Source organism: Monodelphis domestica, chromosome 7 (genome assembly GCF_027887165.1).
Source record: "Monodelphis domestica isolate mMonDom1 chromosome 7, mMonDom1.pri, whole genome shotgun sequence".
In the NCBI taxonomy this organism is placed as follows: domain Eukaryota; kingdom Metazoa; phylum Chordata; class Mammalia; order Didelphimorphia; family Didelphidae; genus Monodelphis; species Monodelphis domestica.
Window position 1 is genome coordinate 13,894,212 of NC_077233.1, and position 18,936 is coordinate 13,913,147.

An 18,936-nucleotide genomic window follows, 5' to 3' on the forward strand; every position below is an offset into this window, starting at 1 on the left:
AGGTTATCAGTCAATTATTTCCTAAAGAACTGCAGTCTCCCATCAAATGACCATCTCCCTGCGTTAAGGTCTTTAACCAGGTCCTGTGGGTGCTGCCATTCTTCTATTCTGTTGGCCTAATTAAAGGAATGTTTGTGAGTTTCAAACTGGGTCCGTTTTGAGGACAAAAAGGAGAGGCCACCAAGCGATGGGCCCGGGCACGGAGTTTCTCCTCCCTTACTGGAGCTGAATGTGCAGGCATTTTGCCGGCCCTTCAATCCAGACTCCCTCATTTCCAGGCCCCACGATCAGCCTGTCACAGTCTAAATACAGGCCACATTTTCTCGGGGCCTCCCTAGGACGGGCAGGGGACAAGGCTGCCCCTCACAGCTCAGTGAATCACAGAGTTTCCTCTTCTATAGAATGACGGGGCCAAGTCAGACGACCAAGGCTTCTTCTCGCTCCTCTACTTCAGGATACTCGACTGTTTGCTGGTGGGAGGCAACGTCTCCCTGTATCTTATGCACACAAACTCCACAGAACACTCAACAAATGGCCCAACAGGAATGATCCAGAATACGGCCGTCTCTCCCAGGGCCACAGCTCGAGGGCCTGCCGGCTTCTCTCTACTTCAGCTGCTGCCGGGTCCGAGCCTCCCACGGAGCTCGTCTCCTTCAGCCCATCCGATAAGTGCTGCCAAGCGTGAGCATGGCCACGGGACTCCTCTGCTCCGCAGGCGGGGCTCTCTATTGCCTCTGAGTACCAGCTCTCTGGCTTCCTCTCAAGTGCCTTCGCAGCCTGGCCAGACAGCGCACTACTGCCTTCTATAGCTCCTTGGGCTCCCGCCGCCACTTGCTCGCCTTCGTGCTTCCCGTGGCCGCCTCACCTCGGCTTCCTGAAGCCTTTTGTATTTCAAGAGTCAAGCACGACCCTCTATGTTGAGTTTTTCCTCCCATGATTCCCCAAACGGCTGCTCTGAATTTCTTTTTAGACCTCCTTCTGTGTAAGCGATGTAGGGAGTCTCATTCTCTCTCTGTGTCCCTGGTGCTTTGCATGGAGGAGGCACTTACTAAAACGTGCTGACTCACTGTGAATGTAGGAACATTTTAAAAATTAAGTACACGAAGGGGACGTGGTTGGGGATGCGGACTCTAAGCGATCCCCCTGGTGCAAACATCAACAACATGGAAATGGGTTCTGATCAAGGGCACGTGTAAAACCCAGGGGAACTGCGCTACAGGAAGGGTGGGGGGAGGGAAGGGAAAGAATAGGATTCTTATAACCAAGGAATAATAGTTTAACTGACTAAATTAAATTTCAAAAAAAAAAAACCCAATACATAAATAAATAAAAATGAAATATAATAGAGAACAAAGCAACCTTGTTTAGGATCTGTCACCATCACCTGATTAAAGATTCACTTAGCACAATGCCTGGTACAAAGCCAACACTTAACAAATGTTTGTTGACTGACTAAATGAATGAATACATTTTTTTAAAAGAATCCATGTGCTCAGGAGAGTCACACTAGGAAACTAGGGAGGGAAGGAATGAAGTCAATAAAAAAGCAGAAAACAAGTCTATATGGTAAAGAATTGGGCTGAAAATCCAATCCTAAACTCTGAAGGCCAGGCCAATCTAATGCAAAAAAAACAAACTATTTTTAGGCCAATGGGAAAATCGATTCATGAAAAAAAAAAGGTCAGTGAGGGAGGAGCTGAGGGAAGACAGGTGAACTAATACACTACTTGTGGACCTTTGAGATAGTACAGCTATTTGGGAAACAACTTGGAATTATGTAAGAAAACCTTTGGCCCATCTCTCTCCCTACTGCTGGGCATACATGGGTGCCTGTCACAGAGGGCAGCCAAACAAACTGTGGAAGAGTAACATAACAACATTACTGAGCTCTGTACAAGGAACCACAAATGTAAGGGATTCCAGGAAGCACAGGAAGCTCTCTGAACTGATGCAAAGCAAAGAGATAACCACAAAGTATACAACACTGTAATGACCAAAGTTGGCCAGAGGACAGCCAGTTACCAAGGAAAACGTGGTGCCCACTGACAAAGTCACTGGGTCGGTTTGGCTTAACTATTTCTTCTTTGTTATAAAGGAGCATCTGGGGTAGAAGGGAAAAGGAATAAGCATTTATTAAGCATCTACCATTTGCCAAGCACTCTATAAATATTATCTCATTTGGTCCTCAAAACAATCTTTGGAGGGAGGTACTATTATTACCCCTATTTTATAGTTGAGGAAACTGAGGCAAATAGAAGTGACTTGTCCAGGTTACACAGCCAGTAAGTATCTGAGGCCAAATTTGAACTTGGGTCTTCCTGACTTCTAACCCAATATCTATCCAATTCTCTACCTGGCCGTCTTATCAATCAAAGGCATAAGTAAAACTTTAAAGATAAAAAGGATGAGGGGCAGCTAGGTGGTTCAGTGGATTAAGAGCCAGGCCTGGAGATAGAAAGAAGGTCCTGCGTTCAAATCTGGACTTAGACACTTCCAAGTCACTTGACCCCAGTTGCCTTGCTCTTACCTCTCTTCTGTCTTGGAACCAACATTTGAATCAATGTTAAGAGGAAGGAAAGAGTTTTTAAATAAACAAATAGGTCATCAAAGAGTTTAATTAGAAATTGAGGGCACAGACAAAGCACATACAGTATATTTCCACAAGTCTTTCTATTGGTACCCGTATGAACATGATAGGATCTTGAGCAGCTACAGTCCTGGGCTCAGGGTAACAAGATGAAATTCAATATGAAGATAAATGCCAGGTGATGGCAGGGAGGTATGGCCAGACAGCAGTTGTTCTAAAAACGATCTGGGGGTTTTAGTGGTCTGCCAGCCCAGCTCAGAGCAGGGGGCTGGCCCTGTGGGATGCAGCAGGCTCCCAAACTAATGCTCTATCAGGCTCCATCGTGAAGGGCAGGGTTTCCAGGAAAAGTGGGGACGTGAGAATCCCACTTAGTTAGGCTTAGTTTCAAGCATCACAGTTTAAGAAGGACAATGAGAAGCTAAAGTGCGTCCAGAGGAGAGCAAGGACGATGGGGCAGAGGCCTGAGTCCAAGTCTTAGAAAGATTAGCTTCAAGTATCTGAACGGGGACTCAATTTGTTCTGCTCTCTCCTAAGGGACAGAACCAGAAGCCCTTTGGCACAAAGTGCCAAGTGGCTAGTTCGGGTCTGATGTCAGGAAAAAACTCCCCAACTATTAGAGCTGCCCCAAAGGGATCCTCAGTTATCATCTCTGGAGAGGAGAGACAGCCATTTGTTATAGATATTCCTTTCATGTAGGGCTGGACTTGGTGTACCCTTAGTTACCTTCTAATTCTCAAGTTTGGGGATTCTGAGAAGTAAGAGCTAAATGACATCAGAATTGGAAACAATGTAGATTAATGGGGGGGGGGGTCATATGAAGGGGAGAAGTATGTCTCTAATGGGATCCTGAAGGGCTAACTGTTCATTTTCCCTATTGATGTTTTTGAGGAAGAAATGGTTATCAAATCTTCAAATATAATGAGACTATAACGAAATCGGGGGGAAATTACTTTCTAAAGAAAGGGTAAAAAGGTAGAAAGGGGCCCAGGTCCCTCAAAATCCTATCAAAAAGCAACATGACCAAAGAGAAGGAAAATATCCTCTAAGAGAAGAAAGAAAGAAAAGCAGGTCAATTTTTTTAATAAAAGAAAAAATGGATAAAGTCAAGCACAAATTAAATGGCTGGTGTTTCCTCATCTATAAAATGAGGGAACTGTAACTAGATAAATCTTTAAGGTCCCTTTTGCTTTGAAATCTATACTATGGGAGTACAGATACAGAAATAATATCAGTATATCAGAATAATATCAATATTCAAAAAACAACCTGGTAAAAAGGCAAGAATGCTGGGCTTGGAGTCAGAGAACTTGGGTTCAAAACCCATCCCTGATGCTTACAACCTATATGACCTTGAACAAGTCATACAATCACTCTGTGCCTCAGTTTCTTAATTTGTAAACTGAGGATTTGGATTTTTGGTTTCTAAAGTGCCTTGTAGCTTGAAAATGATGAATATATCTATGACCCTATGCCCCAGAAGGAATCCTCAAATAGATAAAATGTCACACAAAAATTTTTTTAACCAAACATAAAAGCCTCATAGAAATGGGAAAAAATGGCTGAAAAGTAAAATAAGCAGAACCAGGAGAACACTGTACACAATAATAGCAATATTGTGCAATGATCAACTGTGAAAGACTTAGCTACTCTCAGCAATGCGATGATCTGGGACAATCCTGAAAACTTATTGACAAGCATGCTATCTACCTCCAGAAAAAGAACTGTTGAGTCAGATGGATGCTATAAGATTAAAAATGAATAAATACTCAAAGTATTTATTATATAGTGCTGGAGGCCATCATACCCTCACTGGCTGACAAGGTCACAGACTAGGGAAATGGGGTCTGCAAGGCAGCCCCCTGAGAATGAGGCCCCCACTGATTCCCTTCTGTGACTTCTCTTTCTCCAACTTTCCTAACTAATGGACTTGTTATGATTATTATTCCCTCCCCAATACAGGAGAAATAATATGAGAGCAAATACTTATAGGATCAATAAACATATATCCCACCTTAATCCCCCCAGACTATTACCCTAAAAGATTACATTTACAGATTGCCCCCCTCCTTTCCTTCTCCACAGAGCTACATTCACTCCCATTACAAGCCAGGCAAGCCAAGAATATCAATCACCTTCAAGACACACTCCACTGAATTCTGTTTATGGACAGAAACCAGGAAGTGTTGCCAGATGCTTTAAAGTAACACAAGAAAAATAGAACTTGTAAATTGAGGAAAACCCCAAATCTGGCCTGTCATTAAGTTGCACTCTAACCCTGTACCTAGCTACGAAATGTTTTGTTACCCATCTCCTAAGTAATTGTGACTGATTGTGAAAGCTGACCAAAAGTTACAATGATTCTCCTAGGTCAGGAAGAACTAATCTCTAGATCACCCTGTCTATGTCATTCATCTATAGCAACAATGTTTCATTGACTATCTCCTTAGGCTACGCATCTTGTTAAATTCCATGGAAACATATGTAGAAAATTGATTGTGTGCCAAAGAAATTTGTACTTGAAACCCTATATAATAAACGAACCTCCGTGCTATGGCAGAACACTGTGTGATGCCCATGCACGTGGACCTGAGCACACAGTGCTTCTCATCTCCATTACTCAACCGGATTGTCACATCTAGCTGGAGTGAGCCCTCACCTTCAGGGAGACCGCTGGACAGCTCCCAAAGATATAGGATTTAATAATAATAATAATAATAATAATAAAGTAAGTAAGAAAGGGGTTAATTCAGCCAAGTGAACAGAGCTCAGAGCCAGAGAGACCCACACCTTCTGCCTTTACCAAAAAACCCAGCACCTGTAAAGATTAAAATTTAGGGGAGATGGGGAGACTGAGGCAGGTAGAAATTAGTTTCTCTCTGCAAGGAATATATATTTTTTAGAGGTTTATTAAAGGTTAAAGATTAAGAATATACAAGTAAGAAACATGTGCCTAGGCCAGAGGCCTAGACAAAATAACCTCACATCATGGAAGAGACGCCTCTGCTCCAAAAACGGAAGTCCAAAAAGCCCCAAGACTTCAAAAGCCTTTGCTTAAATATCTTCTCGATCTCGGCCCAGGCGAGATTACAAGGCATTCTGGGGAAGTGGAGCAAAGGCTCATGGGGATTGTAGTCCTGTATTCGAGTCTATTTTTTACACACCGCAGGATCTCAAAAGGATGTTGGGTAAATGTGGTTCAGGTGTAGCAAATTTCTTTTTGTACAATGCAAATCAAAACACACTTTATTACACGTAATTGGGAAAAGAAAATATCTTTGAACCCAAAAAGAGAGAACAGAAAGAATGGGAGGCATATGAACAGAGCACACATAAAATGAAGGAGTCCAATCTCAGCACTATCCAGTTAGCAAGATCTCATGGGCCACATGAAGACAAGAGAGGGACAAGTGTGCAAATAAGAGCTCCCCAGAGATCACAGAATTTCAAACCAGATTTTGAAAACCAACCAAGTCTATTACCCCTCCCCCAAAAGGATAAGTACTTTGCAAAATCCAAAATTCTTTTTAATGAAGTCAGAACAGTTGCTAATTAAGTAGGAAAAATCATTAAATGTTTTCAGTCAGTCCTTCAATAAACCTTTATCAGGTACCTACTATATACATAAAACTGTGTTAAGCAGTGAGCTCACAAGCTCATAGGGAAGACAATATTCAGCTAAGTACCAATATGACATATGCAGGAGATAATCAACAAAGAGAAGGCCACTTTTTTTTTGCATTTGTTTTTACTATTTCATTTTCTCCCCCATTATATATAAAAACAATTTCTTAACATTCTTTTTTTTTTTAAGTTTTGAGTTCTAAATTCTCTCCCTTCTTCTGACCCTTTCTCCCCGAGACAGTAAGCAATCTAAACTAGATTTTATGTGAGGCTTTGGCATTAAGAAGACAACTGAAGGCTTCCTGTAGAAGGTGAGATTTCATGTGGGATTTGAAGGAAGCCAGGAGGTGGAGAGGAGCAAGAAAAGTGATGCACGCATGAGGCACTGCCAGAGAAAATGCTTGGAGTCTGGAGATGGAGTCTTGTTTCAGGAAGACAGTGACCCTGGATTTCAGAGGAAGGAGAGTCAAGTGTAAGGAGGAGAGAAGGGAAGAGTAGCAGGTCTTCCGGGGCTCAAAAAGGGAACAAGGTCAGCTGAATGTGGGGAGATTGGTGGCAGAGATCCTGGGAGGTGTGAGGTGATGGGAGCCTGCACCAGGGGGAGAAGGGTTGTTTGTGAGGCACTCTGAAGGTCAAATGAACAGGACTTGCCAACTGACAACCTGGGGGTGCTGAAAATCAAGGAAGAAATTAGATTGTCAGCATGGGTGGCTTGGAGGACAATGGCACCCTCAAGAGTAATGGGGAATTTGGAGGAGGGGAGCATTTGGGGGAAAGAAAGCAAATCCAATTATGGACGAGTGGAGCTTAAATGTCTCTGGGGCATTTATTATTATCCAATAAAGAGCTGGAGATGTAAGACTGGGAAATGAGCTACTGGGGACTTGGGAGGTCAGCTTTTTGCAGGAACATGAATATGTATGCTCAAGTTTCCCAGCAGGAAGAGAAAATGACTGAGTCAGGCAGCTCTGAATTCACAGGAGCAAGGGGTGAAGAGTCCTAGAAGGAAGGGAGGGGATGGGCAAAATCAACCCACAGCATTTATCAAGGGCTCACTTTGGGCTGGGCACGTGGCTAAAGGGCAGGCAGTGACAGAGTAACAAAGAAAGGCAAGAATAATCCCTACCCACAAGGAACTCAGATTCTAGGTAAAAGCAAAGTGAAGCTCTCGTTTTGATTAAAGGGGAATCCTGAGTTAAAAAACTTACACAGGGCTTCAAGGATAAAGGTTCCTCTTTCTTAGCTCAAATACTTCCTGGCTGTGTGACCCTAGACAAGTCACTCTACCCCATTTGCCTCAGTTTCCTCATCTGTCAAATGAGCTAGAGAAGGAAATGGTCCACACTCTAGTAACTTTGCTGAGAAAACCCCAAATGGGGTCATGAAGAGACAAACACTACTGACACAACTGAACAACAAAGAGGATGACAATACAGTCTAACCTTGGTATCAATCCTCAACTCCTCCCTCTCTCACCCCCATAATCAAGCAGTTACCATGTACTGTTTTTCTCCCTTTGTAATATCTCCCCTCAAAGTCCCCTTCTCTTCTCTGTCATGGCCATCACCCCACACTTGATCTACTGCAGTAGCCTTTACGGTGTCCTCCCTGCCTCTCAAGTCCCTCTTCCCTCCAGTCCAGCCTCCACTCAGCTGCCAAGACTACATATATCCCTCCCTTAATCTAATCAGCAAACTCTAATGGCAGCCAACTGTCCCCTCCAGCATGAAACAGAAACCCTAGGTTTGCCTTTTAAAGCATTTCCTAAGCTGCCTGGGCTTCTTTCACTTGACCCTCTTCACCTCTGCCTGGAACCCAGAGCCCTTCAGACACAACCCTCCAACTCCAGGCTGCAGGCAGCCAGAGCAAAGGCTCTCCTCCTACTCTCCTGGCTTCCCGTCAGACTCAAGCTAAAATTCCACCTTCTGCAAGACACATTTGCTGCCCCCCTTGATGTCAGGGCTCCCTCTGGTCCTACATGTATGTTCTTTGTCCATAGTTGTCTGCACACTGGCCCCTTCCTTACACTGGGAGCTCCTTGAGAGCAGGGATTCTTTTTGGACTTTGTATCCTCAGGACTTAGCTTGGGGCCTGATAAGTTGTAGGTTTGTATGACTTAAGTTGGTTGTTTCTGTTCCTTTTTGGGGAGAAGTGGAGATTCTCCTCCCTAAGTTACTGTTTTGTTGATTCGGTCATTCAATGAAATACACCTAGTCAGGCAGTCTTGGGGCCCTTAGAGGATTGGAAGGATGGTGGGACCCTCTATAGTAACAAGGAAGTTAAAGAAAGGGAGGATTTGAGGGGAAAGAGGATGGCTTCCGTTTTAGACACATTTAGTTTAAGCAGTCCACTAGACTTCCAATTTGAGACAACCAATATGGAAACATGAGATTAAAGGCTGAAAGAGAGATTAGGGCTGGACAAAGGGATATGGGAATTATCTTCATAAAGGTAATAATTGAGTCCATGGGAGCTGATGAGATCACCAAGGGGAAGGGAAGGGAAGAGAAGAAAAGAGAGGGGAGAGGAGAGGAGAGGAGAGGAGAGGAAGAGAAGAGAAGAGAAGAGAAGAGAAGAGAAGAGAAGAGAAGAGAAGAGAAGAGAAGAGAAGAGAAGAGAAGAGAAGAGAAGAGAAGAGAAGAGAGAAGAGAGAAAAGAAAGGAAGAGAAGAGAAGAGAAGAGAAGAGAAGAGAAGAGAAGAGAAGAGAAGAGAAGAGAAGAGAAGAGAAGAGAAGAGAAGAGAAGAGAAGAGAAGTCCAGGACAGAGCCCTGGGAAATATTCACTAGTGAATGACCTGGATGAAGGTCCAGTAAAGAAGACTTAAGAAGAAGTAAGAGAAAAGAGAGATGTCATGAAAACCTGGAGAGAGTATCAGGGGAAGAGGGTGACCAACAACATCCAAAAAGGTGAAGATTGAGAAAAGGCCATTGGATTTGGCAATTAAGGGACCACTGGTCATTCTGGAGGAAGCAAAAAAGAAAATGACAAGATCTAAGCTGAGATTGAGAACATGACAATCCAAGGATATGACTGAAATGAATAAACCAAGAGCTTATTATTTTGAAGAGGCCAACAAAATAAATGGTTAGCACGAATCAAAGAAAGTAAAGAGAACCCAAATGATCAAAATACGAAATAAGGAGAGCTCATGGAGAGGCAGAGATACACAGGATACCATAGTGATGTAAAAAACAGAAAAATCAGTATATTACAAAAATAAGGGGAACTCAACGAAGAGAAGTTGGGAAATTATCATGAGACTGTTACATACATTCATGTAAAAATAAACTTCTGATAATCAGTAGGGCAGTCATCTTCACTTGGACAAAGCTTCCAACAATTCAGATCACAACATCCTCCATGTCCTCTCATCCTATTTTGCTCTTGTCTTATATATGTGACAAATTTTTTAAAATAAAGATGCAGTCTATTTGTATTTCATACTTTGCTTTTAGTTTGACCCATGAAACAATAATATCATATATATGTATATATGTATACACATATATATATATTTCTTTTTTAATTACTCATCGGAACCAGGCAAAGATGCCTCAATTTACAAGACAGATCATAGAAAGAGAAAAATAACATAATCCCGCCATCATGTTCAGAGAAAGCCTTCAATAAAATCCAATATTCCCTTGTCTTTTTAATTATTTTGTTTTCTTGAACTTGACAATCATTGAACCTGAACATCTTTATATTCAAGTAAGAATAGAAAAGGAGGATCAGGTATGAAACCTGCTTGTCTTTATTTATTTATTTTGGTCTCTGAGCCTCTTCCTGTCCTCTTCTGTGCATTCTGAATTTATCAGTGACATTAGTTTCTCTCTGGGGTGCAGGGGTGGCTATCACTATCCTCCTTCTCCTACCCACCCCGCAAAACGTGGAAAAACTTTCCTTTGGAACAAGTTGCCACAGTTAAGCAAAATCAGTCCACCCACTGGCCATCAAAACAAATGGACGCCTCATTCAGTACTCCTTCTCCACCTCAAGGTCAAGAGGGGGGAAGCAGGATGCCCCGCTGTCTTCTGGAGGCCTGGTTGCCTTTCAAAGCTGCTGTGGTTGTCTTTGTTTGTCAGTCACTGGATAGATTGCTCTCTAGGTTCTACTCACTTATATCTGCATTGGCTCCCACCAGGCTTCCTAAGTTTCTCTGACTGCAGTCAGGGGTGGCCTTTTAGCATTTCTCACCGTACAATACCATTCTATCCATTCACGTGCCAGAATTTGCTCCATCAGTGATCATCGTGGGTTCCAACCCTTCACAATGACAAAAAGTGTTTTATTCATCTACTCTCTCTGGGCATGGATACCAACGAGTGGCATTGCTAGGTCCAAAAGTAATTCTTTTCCTTTTCTCAGCTTTCTTGTTTTTGTTTTATGATTGATTTGGAGCACTGGGATGGTCACGAGGTAATAGCAAACATTTATACAGCACTTATTATGGGCCAGGCTCTGTGCTAAGAGCTTTACAAAAAGTACCTCATTTGATCATACAACAATTCCAGGTGGGAGGCGATGAGGAAACTGAGGCAAACCAAGGTTACATGATTTGCCCAGGGTTGTACTGCCAGTAAAATATCTGAAGCCAAATTTTAATTCGGGTCTTCCCAGCCCTGTCCATGTTCAGTGCTCAATCCACTTTGCCACCAGCTACTTTGAAAACCTGCTTTTCTTTTGAGAAAATATAAGCTGCCTGTTCATATCTGCTGACCATTTAAGACTTGGGGAATGGCTCTTGTTCTTCTGTATGCCTATTTCTTTCCTACGTATCTTGGAGAGCAGATAGCAGACCTTTATTAGAAAAATTTGCTGGAGATTTTTCCAAGTTAACTCTGTCCCTCCTAACTTTGGCTGCACTGACTTTATGCACAGATATCTTTTCACTTTTATGTAATCAAACTGCTTGTTTCATCTCCTGTGAAACTCCCTCACCCTTGTTTGGTGAAGAGCCCCCGTCTAATGGCCTTCTCTCACCTCTCATTCTCCTCGAGCTCTCTGAAGCCTCTGACTCTCCAGGTTTTTGCTCTCCTGCCTATCTGACTGCACTTTTCCAGACTCCTTGGCTGAATTTCCATCTAGGTCTTGTGTGCTAATGATGGCTGTGCCCCTGAGCTCCTGGGCCCTCTTCCCTACCCTTGGCCATAAGTTGTCTCCCTCCTGCCTGCCTCCTGGCTTCCTTTTGGGTATGATGTCTTCTCCCACTGGACTTTCAGCTCCAGGAGGGCAGGGAATGTCTTTTTCGGGTGTCTCCTCAGCACTTGGCACAATGCCTGGCACATAGTAGGCACCTAATAAACATCTGCTATCATGGAAACAATGAACAAGAATTTGGCCAGACTTTGAGAGTGGAAGATGGAAGCACCTGCATGCTATGTCCACAGTCTCAATGAGTCAAGACCACCCCCAAACCTTCTAGGTTTGTTCATTCTGTTATAGGACAGCAGAGGCTGAGCCATCTCTGTCAGAGCTCCAGTGCCAAGCTCGGTGCCTGGCACCTGGGACCTTGGTTGCTGGTCTGGTTCCCTGCAAAGTTCTGAGGCTTTGAGAAAGGAAGGCAGGCTCTGAAGGGCACTTAGGGCCCCATCCTCTAGCCTTCCAATCGGAGCAGGGAGTGGGGAAGGGGTTGGGTAAGGATCAAAAGCCAATTTCATGGGTGAGATGATGGGATTCCAGTGATCAGCTTATTGGCAACGCCCCATCCCTCTCTTCTAGGGAGTGGAAATCCCGCAGAGGTGCTGCTGGAGCATGAGGTGGCATCTAGGAGAATTGGGAAAGGCCTCGGGTAGGACGCAGCATCAGAGCTCAGACCGGATGAAGCCCAGGACTCCAAGGGGTTGAGGTGAGGAGGAAAGACTCCAGAGATGGAGCGAGTTGGGAGGGAACCAGAAAGTCCGGATGGTTGTCCCCTGGAGTGTGCATGTCTGAGGAGGAGGCACAGATCCAAGAGCCGCTGGGAAAGGGGAAACGATGAGCTCTGGGAGGGCTTCAGAGGAAGCTCTGGGCCCGGCCACCGTCCCCAGATAGAACGGAGGTCACCAGAGCCGCAGAGCAGGACGGATTCAGAGACGCCTGCCAAGACTTACGGGGCCCGATGCAACGTGAGTAAAGCCAACAGAACCAAAAAAACAACCTGCACGGTGACTCCCAGAATGGAAGTGGAAAGACCCACCGCCGTGAAGGGATCCAAACGAAGCGCCGCAATTACACAGACGGACTTGGTCCTCGAGAAGAGGTCCGGGAGGCGCCTCCCCTGACCCTTCTGAAGACCCAGCGGTCAGCGTCCAGCCTGTTCGATACGGTGACGGGTACTGATCGTTTTTCTTTCCTGTTTCTTTGCTGGAAAGACACTGTCAAAAGGGATGGCTCTCTGGGAAGGAAGGACGGGAGGGCCATGGAAAATCCAGATAATATGCTGTCAGCACAAAAGATACCAAGAACAACCTACTTCGCCAACTTTGCTTTAAGAGCGTCTGACATAAGATGGGCATCCAGGTGTCCCCGTGCCAACCCAGTGCTTGGCATCATGCCACCATCCAGTGGACTGCAGGTTGCGATTTGTTTTCAAACTCGAGCGCCCTCATCAGGACCGACGTTCAGTCGGTGCCTTCGGTTACCGCGCGGCGCGTCCCTTCTGAATCTGTAAGCGCTATGAGGACAGACCGGGCGCTGGCCGAGCTTTCTGTTCCCGCCCGCACCCCCCCCCCCCCCCCAAGCAGGAAGGCAGCCTTCCACGGGGCCACGGAAGGAGCCGGGGTCTGGGGGCGCCCTGGGGGCCTCCCCTTCCTCGCCCGTCAAATAAGGCAGGGGGTGACGAGGAGTCCCTTCCGTCCTTCCTCTCTGCTCCCAACGGCTCGCTTTTCTGTTAAGACGTCCAAGCACGTGTGACGGTCATCGCGTGCCTCTGTGCAGTGCTCTCCCCCGTGGGCGGAGGAGGAACCCGAGGCTGAGGTCCCCGAGGAGAGGCGAGCTGCCTGGCTCCGGGCTGGCATCTGAGGCGAGGCCGTTCTCAGGTTCCAGATGCCAGGCCAGGCCAGCTCCCAGCTGCCTGCTCAGTGAGTGACTGACCGAGGATGAGCTTTATGTGGATCCTCCAGTTACCGCCTGCCTCCAGGCCTCCAGCCTAACCCTCCGCTCAGGCCCAGAATAGCTCTGAGGTCCATCCGAGACGTCCGCAACTCAATGGCCCGGGAGGCCTCCGTCCCCCTGGAGCTGCCCTCCCCAGCCTACGTGGCCCTCTTCGTCCTGGATCCTGAAGCCCCGAGTGCGAGAGGATCTCCGGCCCACCCTCTGCGGCTCTCCCTGGCCCCGTCGCCCCCCTCGCCAGCCCACCCTCTGCCGGCTGCCCACGTGCCTTTCCTAGGCCACACGTCTGACGTGCGCACCCCCCCCCCCCTAAACTGCAGTGGCTCCCTGTTACCTCCCGGATCAAACACAAACTCCGGTTTGGCTTCTGAAGTCCTTCACAGGCTGCCCCCTCCTGCCTTTCCAGCCGTCTTCCCCCTCCCCCTCCCCCTTCCTGGGGATCCAATGACAGCACCGGCCTGCTGGCACTTCCTGGCCCTCAGCCTGTCGCCGTGCCCTGCGGCCATGCCGAGGCTCAGCTAAACGCAGGCCCCCCACTAGTGATGACCGTCGCTTGATCCCGTCTGGGGGCGCATCTGCCACCCCCCCTCCCTGAGGCGGGGAGCACCCAGAAGGTACTTCATAAATGCTTCTGCTCTCGACCCTCGACAAGTGGTCACCCAGGCCTTGCCGCGGATCGCTTGGCCCCGTCTGGCCTTGTCCACGGAGCGGCCGGCCGGCCCGCCGGGAAGCGCCCCGTCTGGCCTCCAATAACCAAGATTCCGTCAGCACTTCCTAGCCCCGGCGCCCTCCCGCAACAACCTCCTCCACCGCCCAGAGAACGTGGCGCTCCCTGGCGGGGTCCTCGGCGCACCCCGAGAAGCGCTCCTTCTGCACTGGAGGCGCCCGGGGGGGGGGGGGGCGGCCACTCCCAGCAGGGCTTCCCTGCCCCCCGGGAGCAGCCCCCTCCCCAGACAAGCTCCTCCGGCCCTGCCAGCTCAGGCCGGGCCTCCAGGGAGGAGGATCCCAGGGTGCAGCTGCCCTCCTCCCGGCCCCAGGAACCAGCTCAGTCCAGTTCCAGGCGAAATCCCCTCCCTGAGCCTTCTGGTAGGTGCAAGCAGCTCCCCAGGGCCCCTCCCAGCTTCTTTCCCACATTCCCCGGGTCTTACTCAGGCCTTTAAGTGGAGTGTGTGTGTCCAGCCGGGAGAGAGCGAGAGGCAGACAGACAGGCAGACAGAGAGGCAGACAGAAAGACAGACAGACGGACAGACAGACAGTCAGTCAGTCAGTCAGTCAGACAGTCAGTCAGGCAGGCAGACAGACAGTCAGTCAGGCAGGCAGGCAGACAGACAGACAGTTGGTCAGACAGGCAGACAGACAGAAGGAAGCTCCCCTCGCTCTACTGTACAATGGGCACGTCGGCAGCCCGTGTCCAGGGTCCAGGCTGGAGCTGATTGGGCCCTCAGTGGCCCCCCAAGTCTGCGGTCCCTTCATCTGTGGATAACTGGGTGTCTACAGCAAGGAGGGGGGCAGCGGGTCCACCCAGGCCCCGGGCTCGGCCTCGAGTCTCCCCTGCCTGCCATCTGCACGGGCCCCAGCACGGCCCTCCCAGGCCAGGCCTCATCGCAGCTTCAGGCCTGGGTCGGAGGAGCTCAGCAGAGCGCTGGGCCGCAGCACGGACAGAGGCGGCTCTGCTCCCCTTCCCCAGCCTGCCAGGCTCCCCGCTTCTCTGGAGGGAGCAGGCCCAGCAGCCGGGCCTCTGGACTTGGCCTGGGGCCTGCACTGGCCCTGGACCTTGGTCCCTGGGAAGGCGGGGCCTGTGGGGCGCCCGAGGAGCTCTCGCCGCTGCCCTTACACAACGCCCTGGGATGGGCATCTCCTCTGGGCCGGGGAGGGCCACCACGAACCCTATTTACAGACACGGAAACCGAGGCCGCGGGAGGTGGAGGGTCTGGGGCTCCCTCAGGCCCACACTGACCTCTAGTGGAGGCCACGACAGACAGGACTGACACAGTCCACGGAGGGGGAAGGGGAGGGGAAGGGGATGCCGGCGTTACTGCAGACCCTCGTCGAAGGGCCTGAAGAGCTTCCGTGAGGCGGCACCAGGGCCTCCAGGCACAGAGAAAGCGGGCTGCACCTGAATTCGAATCCTGCCTCGTGCCTACCCCCCCCCCCTGGGGCCCCAGAAGAAGGATGGGCTCCCCTGGCCTCGCTTCCCCCTCCACACGAGCGGATTAAAGAGGCGGCCGGCCCGGGCCAGCGGACAGCGATGGCTTTAGCTTCGAAGACAATCCAGCCGGAAGATGGAGGAGCCCAAGGAGGCCGGGGCCGGCCGGGGCTAAGGACCGCACTAAGGCCACGCGGCCTCCGAGGTCCCTCCCCCTGGCTGCAGAGTGGGCGCAGGCCTGTGTGGCGGGGCCAGCCGGGGCCAGCCGGGGCAGACTACAGAGCTGGGGCTCGGGCGGGGCGAGCGCAGGGGAGGGGACCAGGGACAGCTGCCCCATCGGGCCTCCGGGCCGTCTGCCGGTCAGGAGCCAAAGGAGGAGGCTGGAGGGGAGCCGCGGCCACAGAAGAGGGTCTAGAGACGGGAAGAGCCGAGTTCGAGTCCAGCCTCAGGAAGGTCACGGCGGCCTCCGTCCCTGGAGCTGTCCGTGGGGTCCCAATGGCGCCCGGCCGGGGTTCTGAGGATGAAGTCGGGACCGTCCGAAGTCGGCCACGAGGTAGTAAAGGGTCCGGCGAGGGGGGAGGCGCCGGCTCTGTCCCAATGCAAAGGCCCGCCCGAAGCAGCGCCCCCCCCCACTCCTGGAGCCCCTCCAGGGTGCGCCTCACGGTCCTGAGGACGGAATTTGTACTCTGCCTGTGCAGGCCCGGCCCAGCTCGGGATCCAGCAGCCCCGTCTTCAGGGCTCCTCTCGGGCCGCCTCCTCCGGGAAGCCTTCCACCCACCTGCGCGTCCACAGGTCAGTCAGCTCTGGGCTTGCTGAAGGGGAAGCAGGAAATCCAGAAAACCTGGCTCCGGGCTGGCCCTGCCTCCGTGGGCTGCCCATTGGACCAGGCCGGTACCGGCCCTGGAGCCCCCCGGCCCGGCCCGCGGCTCTCGGGCATCGTGGAGGGGTTCGAGGCGGCCGGAACTCCTGGGAGGCTGGAAAGGGCTCGGCGCCTCCCTTTGGATCCTGTCTAACAGCCCGGCGAGCAGCAGCTGGTGTCCGTCAGGCAGTCAGTCAGTGAGCGGGGCGGGGGGGGGGGGGGGCAGCTGGTTTCACTTTTTCCAGACTCCGATTCTGGCTTCTGGCCGGCCTCAGGACGCGCCTCCTGCCCGGCCGGGCCGTCAGCGCCGCGCCGGTGCCCACACGGCCACGGAACGCCCGGCAGGCCGGGGACGGGAGCCGGGAGGGACGCCGAGGTCAGGGACGCCCCTTCCCAGGTTCCCTCCGGCCTCGGCGTGACCCTGGGCCAGTCACTGCCCCCGGCAGCCGCCGGAGGAGGTCCGGGAGCCGGGCTGGTAGCTGGGAAGAGGAGGAAAGCCTCACGGATGGCCATGGCGGCGGCCCATCTCCACAGCAGGTCCCGGGTTCGAGCCAGCCTGAACCAGAGCCATAAAGGCCCACAAAGGAGGGTGACGGTGCCTCGGGGATCCCCGGCACAGCCGGCGGCCGCTCCCACCCGTCACCAGCCGGGCCTCCCCAGAGGCCGAGGGCGACCTGGGAATCCTCGGGGGGGCCGGGGGTCTGGGGGCAAAGGATGGGAGGGAGGAAATGGAGCCTCCGGGCGAAGGCTGAAGGACGGACGCTCTTCCCTGGGCCGCCCGGGAAGCCCAGAGACGAGGCCTGGCGGCCGACCCCTCCCAACGGGGCGACAGGCCCTCCTGGGACCCCGAGCCGCCAGGCTCCAGCGCGGCCTCCCCTGCTTCCAAGCCGGGTGACCTTGGCCAAGTCCCTCTACCCGGGCGCGGGGCGGGCGGCAGGGGCTTCCCCAAAGCGGGCTCTTCAAAAGGGGAGGCGGCGGCGGGCCTGACGGGCGCAGGAGGTGCCCCGCCGGCCCTCATGGGACAGTGGGGTCACCGGGCTCCCCAAATCCCACGGGGGTCCCCACCTCTGCCCCAGAGGCCCCAGGACTCGAACCCAGGAGACACGGGTGTCCATAAGGGGACGGTGACAGTGGCTCAGGGATCCCCAGCACAGCCTGGGCAAAGGAGGGGAAGTGGGCAATGAGCCCAGGGGCAAAAGGGCTTTTAGGGGAGACCCCTGGGGGGCCTCCAGGGTGTCACCCAAACCCTGGCCCTGCTCTGGGTGAGGCCCCTCAACTGGGAGCCCAGAGTGTGAGCTCCGCTGCCCAACAGGGGTTGGGGCTTGGGGCGGGCTCCCCTCTCTTCTGCCCCCCTCTGGCGCGGCCCAGCGAGGGGCGCCCCTAGTGGGGAAGGCTCATCCCCTGCCCTGGACGCCTTATCCCCCTCTCCCAGTCCTGGCACTACCCAGCGGGGAGGCGCCTGGGGTGATTCATCACCCCCTTACCCCTGAGCTGACCAGCGGGGGGCGCGCCCGCAAACACCTGCCCCGGCCCCTCCCCGGGCAGGGAGTCCCCGCCAGAGGCACTGATCGGGCTGCTGGGAGCGAAGGGCTGGCGCCCGGCACGGCGAGGGCCCCCACCTGGCGGCTGGAGTCTGGGCCGAGCCGGGCGGTGGCTCTTACCTGCGGTTCTGGCGGCGACGGGTGCGGGGGCAGGAGGGACTGCTCCTCGGCCGGGCCCCTGCCCCGGCCCAGCCCGGGCTCCAGGCGGGCGGGCCGGAGACCCCACAGGCTAGGCTGGGCTCGGACGCAGGAACAGACACCAGGCTGGGGTCTGGATCAGGGTCCAGGATCCGGGTCGGGCAGGCTCGGCCTCACGACTACCTCCTCTCTCTCTCAATCTCCTTCAGTCTCTCTCCTCCGGGCGGCGGCGGCCGCGGCGGCAGCGGGAAGCCGGGAGCGGGGGCGGGGCCATGGGCGGGGCCGTGGGCGGGGCGGCCGCGCTCTCGCCCAGGGGTCAGCGGGGCAGTTACCCGGATGCACTCGCGGCTCCGCCCCTGCCCGGCCCGGAGGGGAGGGGGGGCGCAGGAAGGACACGAGGGGGAGGAGGAGAGAGTCCTGAGCGGAGGAGGGGAGCGACGCGGGGCAGGGCGGGGCAGGGCGGGGCAAGAGCCAGGGAGGGAGGGACCCGGCAGCCTAGAAGGGGATCCCCTAGGGGACAGGCTGACCCGGCAGGCTGACTAAGGAGGCTCGGGAGGGGGCGGGACCGGCGGGACCCGCCCTTCCTACCCCACTGTGAGGTCTCCTCTCCGGCTCTGCGCTTTCAGCTGTTTGTTTGCTCACTGGCTCTTCCCTTAGATTGTGAGTTCCCTGAGGGCAGGCGCTGCTGGTCTACCTTTCCTGGAATCGGCCGTGCTTAGCGTCCAGCCTGGCACACATTAGGCTCTCCATAAATGCTTGTCGACAGGCGCAGTGCTTCCGGGCACCTCTCCCCCACCCCATCCCACCCCGACACGAATGTCTCCTAAAATGGGCGCCTAACTAGGGCGGGGGGTCCCAGCCAAGCGGAGGCTCCTTGAGTAGGGATGGGAGCAGGTGCGGACTGACGCTGCCCATCCATACCCCCAGGGGTTCTGGTCCTACCGTGGAGAG

At 52.3% G+C, this 18,936-nt stretch overlaps 1 protein-coding gene across 23 annotated transcripts in view; it reads right to left on the reverse strand.

Annotated features, from left to right (window-relative positions):
* The window catches only part of LRRFIP2 (LRR binding FLII interacting protein 2), a 94,709-nt gene extending 76,455 nt beyond the window's left edge, over positions 1 to 18,254 (reverse strand). For 22 of the 23 annotated variants that reach the window (XM_056804251.1, XM_056804249.1, XM_056804250.1 and 19 more), the window contains exon 1: positions 17,968 to 18,252. The gene's annotated coding sequence lies outside the window, so the exon portion shown is untranslated. Of the gene's footprint in view, positions 1 to 17,967 lie in introns of all 23 variants that reach the window. The other variant, XM_056804247.1, reaches the window with a different exon arrangement.
* Positions 18,255 to 18,936: the final 682 nt, after the last annotated feature.